Source organism: Ovis canadensis, chromosome 7, assembly GCF_042477335.2.
Source record: "Ovis canadensis isolate MfBH-ARS-UI-01 breed Bighorn chromosome 7, ARS-UI_OviCan_v2, whole genome shotgun sequence".
NCBI lineage: Eukaryota > Metazoa > Chordata > Mammalia > Artiodactyla > Bovidae > Ovis > Ovis canadensis.
In genome coordinates this window covers 73,693,159-73,708,722 of record NC_091251.1, presented here as the reverse complement: position 1 = coordinate 73,708,722, position 15,564 = coordinate 73,693,159, and the positions used below count along the sequence as shown (strand labels likewise).

General features: G+C 35.5%; 1 pseudogene; it reads right to left on the bottom strand.

Moving 5' to 3' along the window:
- Window positions 1–7,115, bottom strand: part of LOC138444228 (voltage-dependent anion-selective channel protein 3 pseudogene) — a 109,474-nt pseudogene extending 102,359 nt beyond the window's left edge.
- Window positions 7,116–15,564: the final 8,449 nt, after the last annotated feature.

Genomic DNA, 15,564 nt, shown 5'->3' with positions numbered 1-15,564 from the left:
CTTATGGCAGAAAGTGAAGAGGAACTAAAAAGTCTCTTGATGAAAGTGAAAGTGGAGAGTGAAAAAGTTAGCTTAAAGCTCAACATTCAGAAAATGAAGATCATGGCAATAACTTATTAGGATTACATAATTCTTAGATTCATTTGGTCATTAATGGTCTCAAATAAATCACAATCCATCATGATTTTGACTCTGATGGTGAAATAATATGTAACCTTTATTCTAATTAACACTTAGTTCATAACATGGATAGTTCAGATTTGCACACATGAGTATATATATTTATATACTCTAGATAACCAGTTCACATAGTTGTATCAATATATTTCCTTTTAATTCTTTTATCACTATTCTTTAATGTCCATTCAAACCACCAGCTCTAGCTGATTAACTGCTATTAAAACTGGTTAATTAGGAATGCAGATTCCTTTGATTTATTCAATAAAAATATTTTCTAAAAATATAGCAAAAGTAGAACCTTCGGTCTTTTACATTCAGTTAAAATTTCGTTACCTCATAGCCACTTGAAAATATATTCTTCTGCCAATGCTGAAAATATTTCTAATTTTAAAAAAAAGAAAGAAAACACCTGTTTTGGGTCCAATTATGAATTGCAGAGAACTATCATTCCTAATTACTAAATAGCTACAGAATTCCCATTTAAGTGAAATCAACTACACTTGAAAATAAACCTAGAATTTAAATGTTATAATCATTTATAATTCATTCTGCTTCTGCACACAAAAATAAGGCTTGATTTAAAAGCAAGCCAAGGGTAGGACATGTACTCTGCGAATCTCACTGGGTGGTTTTAACATGGATGACACTAAATTTTGAGAAATTGAATGAGACCATTTTTTTTTCCTTCTAGCACATTTTGTAAATTAACCTTAACGTAATCTTAGCTTCCTCTCCCCAACCCCAAGAAAAGATAACCTGTAATATTTCTAAATGTATTTTAACTTTACCAATTAAATCTTCTAGAACCTCAATATGAAATTATACTTAAGAATTTCTGGGCATAATATAAAAACTTACTCTTAATTTGTAAGAATGAGTATAATTAGATCTCAAAGATTGAAACAGATAGCACTTGTACTTTAGGAAAATCAATGACCCAAAGAAATCCAATGATACTTTCTCAGACAAAATTACTGAGGGTGGAACTTTTAGAACTCAAATACAGTTAATGTTCCCTTGGGAAAGACTCTCATATCAATCTTTAATGTGTAGACACATTTCAGTCCCCCTGAACACTACAAATCAGTTCTCCCAATCTAGGCCTCTTTCATGTTGATTTGTAAAAAGGGTATTTTAGTCATTGCTTCATGCCATATATCACTAAAATACATATATTATAATTACATTTTTCTTCAAAAAGGCATTTAACTATACCCAAAACAATATGGGCTGCTATAAGGAATTCTAGTGGGAAAAAAAAAAAAAATCAATGGTCACTTTTTGGAACTTGGTTTTGTTAACTAAGCCTTCGTCTATAGGTTATTTTAGACATGTTTGTTTGCTGCTACTTAAAATAAGGTCACACATAACCTTGCTGATTATAGAAGTTCTCTTCTAAAAACCACCTGACGCAGCACATATTCTGACAAAAGCAGACATTACAGAGTTGATTTATAGGGGAATATGACAATATTCAGGTTAGGTAGGTGGCAAAGTTTAGCACTCCCTTAAGGCTCTATGTGTACATGCTGATTTACAATCAGTTGAGTACATCTTAAATTAAAACATGTATATACATCAACAACAAAAACATAAATTTCTGATATGATTTTTTTTTTTCAGTTCGCATGCCCCCTTTTCTGCATTTTTCCATGTAAGTAGTGATGTTTTTGAGTCCACAAATAAAGGAATGGATTCCTAGGCCTGCTGAGAACACTAGGATGAGCCTAGAAATGCTCACTAATCCTTGGTAGGGATTAAAAACAAAGCAAAATAAAGAAACAAACAAGAATGTTGTCTTGCTTCTGATATGTGGATCTGGGAGGAAGTCAGTCAATATGCCTCATTCTCCAGCTTTTCTTCTAATAGTAAAGAAATTATTTAAGCACAGACTTTGAAATTGACAGACATATATTTGAGTTCTGGCTTTGCCACTCACCATGTGTGAAATTTCGGTCAGGTCACTAACAGCTTTAGATATTAGTGTTACCCCTCACTAGGATGGGGATAAAAATTGTATCAAATTTTTAGAGAATATATGATACATTGATGAAACAATACATGTAAAGAAATTGGTAGCTGACACACAACAGTCATTAAGTGTTACTATTAGTGTCATTTCTGAAAGTCACAATTTTTTTTGTCAGCTTTACAACATATTTCACCAGTGAATTTTTACAATGTATACAGAAACATAACCATGACAATCACCATAAAATAGAACATTTCATCATCCTAAAATGTTCCCACATAAAGTCACAAACTTTTAAGACTTGAAGAAAATTTTGTGGTATCTATCCAATGTCTTTACGTTATAAATAAGGAAGCCAAGGTCCTGTGCAGTATAGAAAATTATGCATGCTTACTTACCTCGGTAGCGTCAAATCTGTTAAATATCTCAAATCTCCTCCTCTGGATTTTGTTCTCTTCTGCTGTAGCACACTGCCTCCAGGGAGCCCCCCTGTAGGGAAGGCTCAGCAGCCTACAGAGCTAACCACAGGAATGCAACAACACATAGGACCAGGACCAATGGCCACAGAACCAGCGAACACAGATAATGCCCTCATTTGGAATGTGAGCCCCGGAGAGATTTCCTGCTTTTTCAGTCTAGAAGAACCTGCAAAATTTACTTTATTATTGAAGTTCAGAAATGTCAATAGTGTTTGCCAAGAGCAACATATTTAAAGAAAAATAATACATACATTAAACAATGAAATTTAGGGATAAAGTCGATGTACCTTAGAAAAAGACGTTGTATTGGAAAAAGAGAGACTATGTACTGTAGACACAAAACAAAAATCATATGGGTTTTGGATCAAAGTCTTGCTTTTAGGAGGATCTGATGCTTCATTGTTGGGCGAAACATTGACTCATTTCACACCAAGCTATGATGACCTTGTATCCTGATTGGGCTTTTTAAGTGTTTAGAGTAGGTCAGTCAGGATACAGAATTCCACACTGCTTGTTCTTTTGAGATGAAAGGGCCTTGCACTTCTATCCTTCATCAAATGTCTAGGGGAAAGAGATGATATCTACACACCATAGATGAAAATAGTGACTTTCTAACAACAACAACAAAAAAATGCAGTATGTACCAAAAAAAAAAATGCAATAGCCAAATATATCAAATTATTGAATTATTTTGACTCACGAGAAACCATGTAACTATTCAGGAAAGGTCTGGAAAACAGGAATGTGGTGCTTTAATTATGATTCTCTGAGTAGCTAGATGATCTTCTGTTAATGAATTCAACCTTCCTGGAACATAATGCAATCATTTATTAATTAACCATTAAAATTTGAAAACTCAGAAAAAAAATTTTTATTTATATTCTCTAAAATAATTTTGAAAACCTATGAATCGTCTTACACATTTTAAGTTGACATCCAAAATTTCCTGTCATTAAGTTTAAAATAGTATTTAAAATGTATAAGAGCTGGTGTTTTTTAAAATACTAACTTTTAAAAACAAAATTATTAGATTTCAAACAATTGAAACATATTTCAGATATTTTCAAAGAAATCTAATTATCATCGTGATTTTAATGCCCACCATCCTCTGCTGCTAAGTCACTTCAGTCGTGTCCGATTCTGTGAGACCCCCTATACGGCAGCCCACCAGGCTAACCCGTCCCTGGGATTCTCCAGGCAAGAACACTGGAGTGGGTTGCCATTTCCTTCTCCAATGCACGAAAGTGAAAAGTCAAAGTGAAGTTGCTCAGTCGTGTCCGACCCTCAGCAACCCCATGGACTGCAGCCTACCAGGCTTCTCCATCCATGGGATTTTCCAGTCAAGAGTACTGGAGTGGGGTGCCATTGCCTTCTCCGCCACCATCCTCTGTTAAAGAAGAAAAAATGAATAAGGTATTTTTTGAAAATCTACCATCATTCCTTTTGGATCTTGTTCATATAGTTCCATTCTACTTCCATATACAATTTATTCTTTATAAAATAATTTAACATATGAAAGTCTTCACTAGATAATCGTATAACACCTAATTTCAGTTTGTACATATGAACAAATACATTTGTTTATAATTTTCTATGATCATCTATGTTGACAGAAGCAAAACAAATTTATCATCAATTTCAATAGTGACTAAGGATAGTAAGTAAAATATAATTAAGAATGCATTTCTTAATGAAATACATGATGGATGCTCTTGTTTTGTTTCAATTAGTTTATGCACTCTCTTTTAAAAATTCAGACTCATTTCTGTTTCTATTTTTTACTTGACATATTCAGTGAGATAACTTGCTTTCCTCTAAAGAGATGAGAATCCAAAGAATTTCATTATGGCAATGAAACAATTCATTGAACTCCTTTCAAGTTATAAGGCAAAATCACATATTGATCTCTCATTAAAAATATGTCTGTAATGATCTAATTACTAGATTCGTTTCTTCATTCAGTTTTATCAAAAGCAAAGAATTAGAAGCCACCTGAATGGCAAAAGAAATCATTTCTCAGTCATTAGTATCATTTAAATTATCCCTTTGATTGGGCCCTCTCACAGAGGTAATGTACCATAAGAAGATTCCCTCTGTATGAAATTTATGACTTTCTATGGCAAAGTGGGAGAAAAACAATTAGAAAAGAGAAATTAAGAAACTTTCAGCCACCAGCAAACTGTCAGGCTTATCCATTTTAGGAAACTACACATGTGGCATGTTGAATATTTTGGAAATAGATTTCTTTAAAGCTATTCTTTCTTAAGTACCTGGTGGAACATGGACTCTCAGGGGAAAGTATATATTCCAGCATGAAGACCACTGGAGTAACAAATGTAAGATTAATTTTATTCATAAAAGATTTTTTTCTATGCTGCTCTTTAGACCTCTATTAATTTGTATCATATGAAAGCTACATGCTTCCTAGAACCATTCCTCATTGATATATATATATATATATTCCTAATTTTGAAGGCCAAACACTAAAAAAATCATATACCATTACTAGGAGTATGATAAACTCAAGACTGAAACTTAGGGCCAATTGGAAAAAAAAAAGGTAACTTTTAGAGGTAATGTTAGTATTTTCTATAAAATGCTTATTGAAAATAATTCAATTACATTCCTCTCATTAAAGTCTCTTGCAATAAATTCTTTCCACTAATTTGTACTAGGAAATTTTTGTCAGTCTTGAATAATTAATAGATTTTATTTTATTATGGAAAAAAGGTTATAGAACATTTTGTGCTTCTACTTTTGTCTTAACTGCTAGAATACTTAGAACCCAATTTAGAGTTAAATCACTGTCAATATTTCTTAACTACAAAATATGCTTCTTCCTTTTTCTTATGATTTTATATTTTTTCAATAGGCTTATTATATATATGCAATTCATTTAAGCCATAAGTCTTTTTTTTTTTTAAGATTTAAGGTATAAGTTAGAGAATGGAGGAATTGAAATAATTAAAATATTTACAATCTGGCTATATAGCTGGGGAGGCTAAAATTTGTTCTTATGACAACTACCATCTGTTAGGAAACTGGTATAAATATGGTATACTCTGAAATGTTTTCCAGATTAGCAGTAGAATACTATACATAATTATTTATAGAGTTGCTATTGGTCTGTAACCTGATAGCATTACTGTGCATGGTAGCAAATGGGCCTAAGTTTCTATTGGTCTCTGATTGGAGCTGCTACCAGAACTTCTGACAGGACTCATGACCACAAAAGCAACCATAGCTAGAAACAGCAATGGTAAAGAGACCTCATTGCCTTGCTCTACTTTCCACGAATTTTGAAAGAAAAAGTTCTGCAACCTATCTAATCCATATGGGTGTCAAAATATGAAGAAACAGTTTTCGGCATTTCTTTCATCAATGACATCATAATTTATTGCTTAACAATTATGTGAGAAGACTAAGAAGCCCAAGGTAGAGCCTTGACCCCATTGTGAGAACCTAATCAAAGAATTCTCAGATTTCAGGATCTAGGTTGTGACTCACTTGAAAAAAAAAAAAGAATGGCTGGATATATCAGATGAGAAGTCAATTCACAAAGCACAAGTGTTAACTGGCTTTGAGATCCTTTTAAAGTAAGTAACACGTTATATATCTTTAGTCTATTAACAGATTTCTGAATGAATACTAATACTCTTAACTGAAAAGCAACAATAATTATCACATTTATTGTGGTTCTAGTTGTACCTCTAATGCAAAGAGTTATTTATAGATTGGGTAACACCCCATTCTTTGAATGCAGGTTTAGGGGGAAAAATATTTTAAATTTAGGTGGATTTAACAAAATTAAAGTCATTAAATACAGACATAACATTTATGCACATTCTCTTTTACTGATAGATATAATTGGATGATAAACCATTAGAGACCTGAATTTAAACAGAGGATTGCAATGAACAATCTAAGTATACACATGATGTTAATTATTAAGTTGGCTCACATCCATTTGCAAACTAATGTCCTGCTTATTTCTTAAGGTCTACTAGACATATTGTACAAGAGAATGCCATAAAAATTATAGCAACCTCAATATAATATATGACCTCAACTCTAAAAAAAGTTCACATATACACATGTAAGTGTGAAAATATTGGAAAACAACATACATGTATAGTGGCTATTAGAGAATACAGCTGATTTTTATTTTATTATCTGTGCTCTTCTGTATTTTACAGATCTACTATGTATGCATAAATATATTATAATATATAAGAATATAATTAGATATTTCTAAAATTGACAGGATTCTGATAGGTTTTTGGGGTTTTGTTTGTTTGGTTATTGGTGAAAGAAAGAGATTTAAAGTTAAATATAGCTTAGTTTCAACTTTACCATTTAAGGCTATATATCTTTACAGGATCTTGCTTTATTATGATGCCAGATTGCAGTATTGGGAGAACAAATTATAAGGGGGGTGGCTTCAGGATCTTCATTACCGAGTTTAAAGTCTGCACCAGTTGCATGGTTATTGAGTACATATAAGATCAAGCTTACCATACCTAACTTGTCCCCCTGTCTCTCCAGCCTTCCTAATACTGATTTGAATGTCCTTGCTCTAGGGAAGGCAAAACATGCAATTATCCCAATGTGCAGGAAAGTAATTAACTGAGTAAAAAATATGACTAGAGTCCATATTAGATGAAGCTTTATCCAAACATTCTGTATGTTAAGAGTAACTAGACAGAAGATAAATTCTAAACTGTCTAATAAGGTAAAAACCACTGGGAAACCCCCTTGTAACACAAATGCAATTGCAATAGAATCATGTTGGGACACCCCAGCTTAAATAATAGCAAGTGTAGCTACGGAAGTGACCAACTCTGGGACCACCTTGTAACTACCATCCAGTAGGCCTATGGGACGAAGGAAGGTCCCATTTTTAATCATGCTCTTGATAACAGATGTTACACTGTTAAATAACTGCACTTATCTCCAGAGAGAAAACATGGCATAATATGAAGAAAAAAGTCAGGTGATCATGACTTGTATAACAACGTGAATAACCAAGCTCTCAATAGTATGTTTAAAAGCATGAATTTTCTGAAGTTTTATCAAATATTCTATCCATTCATTTGCTTATTCATCCATTTACCAAACATGCATTGAATCCTTTTTTGGTATGGGGATGAGCTCTAGACAGTTTTAAGAAATAATTGAAACGCAAACAATTTGGAGAAGAGTATGCTTTTTTTGGCTTTGCATTCTGATTCTGACATAAACATATTGTATAGGACAAACTGAGGTTTGGGGGGTCCAAAGCTTGTATAATTTATGGGATCTTCTATGTGAAAACAAAGCAAAATGAGGACTGTGGGTCATGGAAGTGAGGAGCCCTGAATTTTCATCAACATCATAGGCATCTACCTTTGTAACTGGTTTGATCTTGAATTTCAAGTTCTTCAACCCATGGTCCTAACTCAAGACTCACAGGTAGTAAAAATCTGGGTAAGTGACTGCATCTGTCACATGGAAGACATGCAACTCATTGTTAGTTCCAGATCTGCCTGCTCTTTAACTGTGTTTTAACAATATGTTCACCCAGAACTATCCCTGGGATTATCTGCCAAAGCAGTCGACAGAGTGGCCATATGATAGGGGTGTTAGACTCACTCAAAATAGGGTTGTTAGGCAAACGTGTGCATGCTTACTCAGTCATGTCCTCCTCTCTTGCAACCCCATGGACTATAGCCTGCCGGGCTCCTCTGTTCATGGATTTTCTAGGCAAGAATACTGGAGTGGCTTGCCATTTCCTCCTCCAGGGCATCATATTGGCAGGTGGATTGCTTACCACTGAGCCACCTGGGAAGCTCGCTATGCAAAATACAGGACACCCAATTGAAACTGAATTTAAAGTAAACAATGACTAATTTTGTAGTGTAAGCAATGCTTGAGTATCCTGTTTGCTAAACCTTGCAACTAACTCAGAAAGTCCTATGCTTGATTCTTACCTCAACTGCTTAACTAGTTGTGTAATGTGACCTTAAGCAACTCATTTAACTTGAAACTGTTTTCTGTAAAATGGAGGTAAACATTGTTCCTTACAGTACTGCTGTGCCAGTTTAATGAGACCAAAGTGCTTTTCACAGTGCCTGGCATGGATGGGCTTGTATTAAGTGGTAGCTAGAGGGGCTGCAGACAGAAGCCACAGAGTGAGGCTTCCGAACAGTTTACACAGATCATAGCAGGCACTAGGTGCTCCCTTTATTTATTTATTTTTCTCCCGGAAAGTACATACAGTCTAGCTGACTTCTCAGAAGCCCAAACAAATGCTAGAGTGCCCAAATAAGCTTAACAATGTATTAACCCTCTGGGAAGGAATAAAGGAGTACATCTGGCCTTAGGTACTCTTTTCTGCTCAGTTAATTGGATTCACTGAACTCTCTTTTACAATGATAAAAAGCAAATGTTTGGGATAGAAACCTTTCCTCTGCCTCGTAGAACACCACCATTTCAAATAAACATTTTGACCAAACATTTCATCACATAGATTCTGTTTGCCCAAAAAGAAGCTTCTATACCTATGTGCAGAAGGTTTTCTCCTTCCCAAAATATTGGCTTGACATTTTCTAGACACACATTGAAGGCACCGAAAATAAAATCTTTTTATTTCTTTTCTGTTTCTTTTTTTAACCATCGATTGTCCGGACTCATTGTCATTGTTTAGTGATTTTTTTCTCAGTGTTCTAGTCAATAAAAGGTACACGATAAGGAATATTTCACCCTGAATGAATGAAACCTTTTTAAACTGTGTCCTCTGTTTAATTTCCTTACTCCTTAGCTTGAAATTTATGATATGTCTCTTTCTTCCCATGTTTAGGCCGAATTCCACATCCATATTTCCCCTCTTCATTGGTCTCATCATCTTGATTGTCTTATTTATTCAGCAAAATTATTTTCCAAATAATGTTTAGACCCAGAAATACTAATAGGCTTCAATCTCTTCTCCCAAAGTGCACAAAGCCTAGAGGAAGAGACAAAGGAGTAATGATTCTACCATTTTGTTAAAAACTCTGTCACAGAAATGTGTCCTACATATTAGGCAAGTACAGGAGACAAAATGCCTAAATGTGCTAGAGGATGGGTTAAGGTTAGAAGAGATAAGAATAAAGGAGGTGAAAATGCAGCCAAGTTTTAGAAATTTGAGTGAAAAAGTTGGCCTAAAGCTCAACATTCAGAAAACAAAGATCATGGCAGCCGGTCCCATCACTTCATGGGAAATAGATGGGGAAACAGTGGAAACAGTGTCAGACTTTATTTTGGGGGCTCCAAAATCACTGCAGATGGTGATTGCAGCCATGAAATTAAAAGACGCTTACTCCTTGGAAGGAAAGTTATGACCAACCTAGATAGCATGTTGAAAAGCAGAGACATTACTTTGCCGACTAAGGTCCGTCTAGTCAAGGCTATGGTTTTTCCTGTGGTCATGTATGGATGTGAGAGTTGGACTGTGAAGAAGGCAGAGCGCCGAAGAATTGATGCTTTTGAACTCTGGTGTTGGAGAAGACTCTTGAGAGTCCCTTGGACTGCAAGGAGATCCAACCAGTCCATTCTGAAGGAGATCAGTCCTGGGTGTTCTTTGGAAGGACTGATGCTAAAGCTGAAACTCCAGTACTTTGGGAACCTCATGTGAAGAGTTGACTCACTGGAAAAGACTCTGATGCTGGGAGGGATTGGGGGCAGGAGGAGAAGGGGACAACAGAGGATGAAATGGCTGGATGGCATCACTGACTCAATGGATGTGAGTCTGAGTGAACTCCGGGAGTTGGTGATGGACAGGGAGGCCTGGTGTGCTGTGATTCATAGGGTTGCAAAGAGTCGGACACAACTGAGCGACTGAACTGAACTGATGGGTTCATGAAAAAACAGACAAGCTAACAAACAATGAAAGTGTCAGTCGCTCAGTCATGTCTGATTCTTTGGGACCCCATGGACTGTAACTCTCCAGGCTCCTCTGTCCATGGGATTTCCCAGGCAAGAATACTGGAATGGATAGCCATTGCCTTCTCCAGGGGATCTTCCTGACCTAGAGATTAAACCCTTATCTCCCTCATTATGGACAGATTCTTTACTTTCTGAGCCACCAACATTAAGAGTGCACTAATGACAATTAACTGTCAAGAGGGGTGATCTTGCATGAAACTGCAAGGGACATCAGGGGAAGCAGAACGATTTGGTAAATAATTTGGTAAAGCTGAAGCACAAAAACTCAGAAAATAGGCTGTACCTGGATTTCTAAAAGACTTTTATGTTATTCTGAGGAGGTTAGGTTCTATTTTGTAGAAAATTAGGAATTTAAGGCAGGATTTGTGTTTTAGAAGATCAGTCTAGCTAGAAGTTCTGTGAAAGCTGAATTGGCAGAGAAAGAGATGGAGCAGGGAAAAGCTATATAGCTATATAGCTATGAAGCAGGGAAAGCTCCATAGGAAAGCTACATAGCTATGAAGCAAATAGTAAATAGTAAAAACCAGAAATGACTACTAAACCAAGGTAAAGACAGTCTGAATGTGGAGGAGAGGATGAATTTAAATGTTTTCTAGGAAGCAGAGTGAAAACAATTTAGAGAAAGGTAAGTTTGGTTGGTTTCTGAATTTCTGCATCCCTTTGTGAGTCTTATAGAGAAATTAGACACAGGCACCCACGCAAATACACACACAACACACCAAAGATAACATGCCTCTGAAAATATGTTGTGTGTACACACTGCAGTAGAAGTTCCCAAGCAAATTGCACCATTAAATGTGTTTAACCATTTATGAATCTTTTATTAATATTTAATTAGTATGTTATTAATAGAACATGAGGCAAGAAAGTTGCATGGCAATTTTCAGAAAATTTGTGATTACTTACAGGTTTTATACCCCTCAAGAAAATTGCCAAGATCTATTAGCTTTCTGAGAAGAATTTGTTTATATATGAAATTTTAGTCTAGCCACTTGCTAAATTGGAGTACAATTTAATGTTTTTTTCTTTCTTTTCCTTGTGGTGTTATTTTATTTTGATTTTTAATGGTTTTATTAATTATTAAATATTTCTGAAATTATATTTATAATATAATGAAGTAGAAAGAGTAATAACTGAGGATCCATGTATTCCCATACCCCATTCTAGAAACAGACTATGAACAACACTTTGAAGACCTTGTGTTCCCCTTACTTATCTAACAATCTTCACTCTACCCAGCCCACTCGTAAATAATATAAATTTGATTATATGGAGTTAATTATCTCCATTTTTCCAGTATAATTAATATTCTCAGATTCTTAATCAATAGTGATCATTTTATACATAAATTAAATCCTACCTATGTATTCTTGGTGATTTTTATCTTTCACCAGAAAATATATTTCTGAAGTTAATCCATGCTGATGTATATAGCAGTGCTCATTCTTTGATACAGAGTGCATGCATGTGTGCTAAGATGCTTCCGTCATGTCCAACTCTTTGTGATCCTATAGACCTTGGCCCACAAGGCTCCTCTGTCTGTGAGATTCTCCAGGCAAGAATACTGGAATGGGTTGCCTTTCCCTTCTCCAGGGGATGTTCTTGACCCAGGCATTGAACTCATGTCTCCTACATTGCAGGCAGATTGTTTACCACTGAGCCACCAGGGAAACCCTCTCTGAGAATACCCCATGCCCAATTTACTGGACAAAGGCACATAGGCAATGCTAGAGAAATATCGGGTGAATGAAAGAGGGCTTTACCCTGCTTTGTTTTTTACTAGGGCCAATCTGATAAACTTATTTGGGTTAACTTGTTCAGGCCGATAAAAAGGTGATCATGTTCAGCTAATGCGTGCCTGAGTGCTAAGTCATGTCTGACTCTTTGTGACCCCATGGACTGCAGCCTGCCAGACTCCTCTGTCCATAAGATTCTCCAGGCAAGAATACTGGAGTAGGTTGCCATGCCCTTTTCCAGGGGATCTTTCTGACCCATGGATCGAACCTGCTTCTCCTTGCAGCTCCTGCATTGCAGGTAGATTCTTTACCACTGAGCCATCAGGGAAGCCACATTCAGCTGATAGTTAAATATTTAACAGACACTCAAAACGTTTTTTACAAAGTTTCCTGTGTAAATGCTAAGGAACTTTAGATCAAGTTACCAGGCCTAAGGGCTTCCCAGGTGATGCAGTGCTAAAGAATCTACAGGAGACCCTGGTTCCATACCTGGGAAGATTTCCTGGAGAAGGAAATGGCAACCCACTGCAGTATTCTTGTCTGGACAATTCCATGGACAGAGGAGCCTAGTGGGCTACAGTCCATAGGTCACAGTCAGACATGACTGAGCAGATATGCACATACTAGACTTAAAGGGCAACTAGGAATACGAATTATACTTAAATTCATCATACTCTTAAAAAATCTTTATTTAGGCTGTGCTGGGTCTTCGATGCAGCAAGTGAGATCTTTGTTGCATTATGTGGAGATCTTTAGTGGCAGCACACAGATTCTCTAGTTGTGGCTCAAGGGCTCCAGAGTACATGGGCTTTGGTAGGATTTATTTTAATCATTCCTTAAATTAAAAAAAAAATCATTCCTTAAATAAATTTTAACACATACTAAAGAGAGATACTCTGCCTTAATGGGAAGACATTGACAACAAATATAATAAATAACGAAAGTATGTAATATTTTAGAATGTGTTAAGTGCCAAGGAAAACTATTTAGAGCAAAATGAGAGTTCAAGGAAGCAAAAGAAAGAAAAATTAAAAATTCATTCATTAATTCGTTTATTCATTCAGTCACTCAGCCAGCACTTCCTAAGCATCAGTGTTGTCCTTAGCATTTGGAATAGAAAGTCTCAGTAGACACGGCCCTGCTTAATCTAGTTAACACAGGTGAACAACAGGAAGAGCCAAGCTCTTGTTTTGTAAATACCCAATACAAATGGGTTTAGACTGCTACTGGGATTCCAATAGCAACTAGCAATTCAAGGAAGGATTCAGAGATGAGAAAATTTTACCTGAGATCTTAAGAACTGGGTGAGAATTAATCAGTAAAAAGGAAAGAAAGGACAATCCAAATGGCAGAAACAGTTTACGAAACATAATGGAGATTTGAAAGAGGATAACAATTCAGAGGTAAAAAGTTTGTTGTTTATAATTACAACAGAAAGCAAACTAGGGAATGTGTGGTGGGGTCAGGTATAGGAAGTGGGAGTCGCTTTGCCTGAGATGAACCTGGAAAGGAATCTATCTTCCCAACACATATTAAGAGTTTCTACATATACTGAATGCATTTGTATGCTGCCCTGTAGTTTGATCATAGGAAATAGAGGCTTTAAAGTACTATGGAACAAAGCAGTATACTTTTGTTTTTACCGTGGGTGTGCTTGGCTTTAACTTAGACTTAGAATACAAAAATCCAAACCTACAAACTGATAAAATAGGATGTGATTATTTTGTGAATAAAGGGATGCCTAACTTTATAAAAGGATTTACACTCTTTGTTCTCAAATACAAAAGTACTGCCTGAGCTTGCCAACTCTCCGGATGTCAGGAGTCTCCCATAATGGATGCGGTAACTTCTTGCAAGCTCCCGATTCTTCAATAGAACTATTTTTATTCCTGCTTTTTTCTAAAATTACAGTTCTACATCTACAGAACTTAAGACCAATTCTATAGACGACACAAATGTGTATTTCCAATGTGCGTCTAGTAAATATTGTGAGTTTAACTTCCAACTTTCCCTTCTCTTATCCGTAAACAAACTGAAGGCAAAAAGGGAAAGGAGTCATTCACATAACCCCCATGAGGTCAGATCAGAACACCCCAGAGACAGGCCTGGAGAACTGAGAAACAAAGCTCATGGTGGAGATGAGGGTTCACAAGTTTATAGGGAATACAAATGAGGCCACTGGCACAGTGTAATAATTGGCACCAAAGATTCCTAGTAATGAAGGGAATTTGGGATACAGGGAAAGCAAGGATAATAATACGATTGTCTTGACTTTCCTGGTTGGTACAAACGGAAGAATCCCAATCTTATAATGGGCATATGTATCTGGAAGAAAACTTCCCAAATTCCTTAATACAGTGATGTTTCATGAAAACATGATGTTGTTAGCCAGTCTTTGTCAGTTGTTGTTCTTTCCTGTTTGAACTTTTTAAAAAACACGAAAGTTTTGGGAATGACCTCTTCCATGTACCCTTATGACCACGTCTCTTCAAAATACTAGTATTAAATTCCTTAATTTGTTAAAGGCTAAAAAATGTAATGTTTGAGTTGATAGATATTAATACTTTAAAAGTAACATTTAAAGGGTAACATTAATAAGGGTTCAAATATGTAAGCCATTTACCTCACTAACCAACCAGATCATCTATTTTTTTATATGTTAAAATATGTGTGTGCTTCTTAAATGAAAAATGCAAAGAAATGGAGGAAAACAATAGAATGGGAAAGAAAAGATCTCTTCAAGAAAATTGGACATATCAAGGGAACATTTCATGCAAGGATGGGCACAATAAAGACAGGAAAGGTAAAGACCTAACAGAAGCAAAAGAGATTAAGGAGGGGTGGCAAAAATACACAAAAAAAACTATACAAGAATGTTCTTAATGACCTGGATAACCATGATGGTGTGGTCATGTAAGAACTCTATACTTAAAACTGAAAAGCATCGAGAGACATTGAAAGAATATTTAAATAAACAGAAATAAACATTTTCAAGAATTGGAAGGCTCAAACCTGATAAAATGTTCATTTTCCACAAACTGATCAATGTAGTTAATAAAATCTCAATCAAATTTACAGCAGCATTTTTTTGTTATTGTTGGTGACCTGATTATAAAATTCATATAGAAAAGCAAAGGATTTAGAATAGTCAAAACAATCTTGAAAAAGAACAACGTTGGAGGATGTACACTACCTGATTTCAAGACTTAGAATATAGCTACAGTAATCATGATAG